Source organism: Schistocerca piceifrons, chromosome 8 (assembly GCF_021461385.2).
Source record: "Schistocerca piceifrons isolate TAMUIC-IGC-003096 chromosome 8, iqSchPice1.1, whole genome shotgun sequence".
Lineage (NCBI taxonomy): Eukaryota > Metazoa > Arthropoda > Insecta > Orthoptera > Acrididae > Schistocerca > Schistocerca piceifrons.
The window spans coordinates 25,484,897-25,487,272 of NC_060145.1; the positions used below are offsets into that span (position 1 = coordinate 25,484,897).

Consider the following 2,376-nt stretch of genomic DNA (forward strand, 5'->3'; position numbering starts at 1 on the left):
AGCTCTCCATGCTACTCTATCCTGTGCAAGCTTCTTCATCTCCCAGTACCTACTGCAACCTACATCCTTCTGAATCTGCTTAGTGTATTCATCTCTTGGTCTCCCTCTACGATTTTTACCCTCCACGCTGCCCTCCAATACTAAATTGGTGATCCCTTGATGCCTCAGAACATGTCCTACCAACCGATCCCTTCTTCTGGTCAAGTTGTGCCACAAACTTCTCTTCTCCCCAATCCTATTCTTCCTCATTAGTTATGTGATCTACCCATCTAATCTTCAGCATTCTTCTGTAGCACCACATTTCAAAAGCTTCTATTCTCTTCTTGTCCAAACTATTTACCGTCCATGTTTCACTTCCATACATGGCTACACTCCATACAAATACTTTCAGAAATAACTTCCTCACACTTAAATCTATACTCGATGTTAACAAATTTCTCTTCTTCAGAAACGCTTTCCTTGCCATTGCCAGTCTACATTTTATATCCTCTCTACTTCGTCCATCATCAGTTATTTTGCTCCCCAAATAGCAAAACTCCTTTACTACTTTAAGTGTCTCATTTCCTAATCTAATTCCCTCAGCATCACCCGACTTAACTCGACTACATTCCATTATCCTCGTTTTGCTTTTGTTGATGTTCATTTTATATCCTCCCTTCAAGACACCATCCATTCCGTTCAACTGCTCTTCCAAGTCCTTTGCTGTCTCTGCCAGAATTACAATGTCATCGGCGAACCTCAAAGTTTTTATTTCTTCTCCATGGATTTTAATACCTACTCCAAATTTTTCTTTTGTTTCCTTTTTTCCTGAACTAACCCTACACAAAGAGAGCGTGGTCAGACTGTCATTTGCGGATCGCACAATACGAGCACAGATCCCGGTAGGGCGGTTAAATCTGAGCTACACTACCAATGGGGAAGGAGATGTGGAACTGCACATCGATACGGAAGTAGATCAAAAGCACAAGAGGCGTGTACACAAATGAAGCAAGAGGTGCATCAGGCAATAGATTGCATGTTGAGAAACCTAGACAGTATCCCAACGTGTGACAAGGAGGATTTGGAGAGTCTGTTAAGGGAGAAGGCCGATGTATTTTTGCAAAAGACAGGTGCAATTAGAAATTTAGAATATGTATTCCGGGTACGGGACTACAACAAATTTTTTGTGCCTCCTTACATGATTGCACTGGTATAGCGTTTTAAAGTCTACTTGGTGATTAAGAAAATGACGATAATATCGAACCAGCGACCTCCACGTACAATATATACTTATATGGATATGGTGTCTGTTCTTTCTGACATGTCCGAAAGAACAGACACCATATCCATGTAAGTATATAGTTCTGGCGATACCGGGCATGACTTTCTTCTTTTGTGTGGATGCACACATATTACCTGAACTCTTACGGTACCTGGTAATAATGTCTTCCACGAGTAATGAGTGTGTTGGGGTGGGACACTACGAATGTAGTGTGTGGACATACAAGGTGAGAATGTGGGTCTCACGGGAGGCGCGAGATAGTCCCTGCAGTCGCGCTATCCTCCGTGCCCTCGGTGGCTCAGGTGGATAGAGCGTCGGCCATGTAAGCAGGAGATCCCGGGTTCGAGTCCCGGGCGAGGCACACTTTTTCACCTATCCCCGTTGATATATATCAACGCCAGTCAGCAGCTGCAGGTATTAATGTAATTCTAATTTCCACGTACACTAATCCAATCACCCATGGCTGAGAAACAAGACGGCATGATTCGCTTGGTACCAGATTCGCGCAAAATCAGCACGATACACTGAACCGGAAACGGACCGAATGGAGTGGCTGGAAGAGCTGCTACAAAATTTCCATGGAGTCATTGTATTCTCCATGATCGATTTAAGATAAAGGTTGTGGCAAACAACCCTCTGTCCCGACGGCCGGAAACATAGGGCATTTTTTTTACCTTCGGTAAATGCTATCAATTCAAAAGGCTACCATTTGGTCTGAATGACTCTTCGCCTGCTTTCATTAGGAGACTAGACAGAATACTTAGTGACTCTATTAAGCGAAGGATCACCGGATATGTGGATGACCTTCTGATTGTAGAGCCGACGTGGAGGCAACACAACATGACGTTAGAGGAAATCATCCGTACCTTCAGAGTGTGGTCAAAGCATACTCTCCTTTTTCGACCATGCAAGAAGAATATTGAATTTCTTGAAGCCCCATAGGGCTGCCACTGCTTCCAACTCGGTGACTGAGTGTGGTGTCATTGCAAATATTACCAAATCATGTATCGAGATGTCCAAAGTCAAATTACTAGGTCACGTCATTACAGCAGAAGGAATATCTCCACATCCAGAAAAAGTAGAAGCAATAGCTAGATTTCCTATATCAACGAAAA

The 2,376-nt window shown here is 43.3% G+C and overlaps 1 non-coding gene across 1 annotated transcript; it reads left to right on the forward strand.

Moving 5' to 3' along the window:
* Nucleotides 1-1,547: 1,547 nt before the first annotated feature.
* Trnat-ugu lies at nucleotides 1,548-1,622 on the forward strand. The gene has a single exon. It is a non-coding gene; the product is annotated as a tRNA-Thr (tRNA).
* Nucleotides 1,623-2,376: the final 754 nt, after the last annotated feature.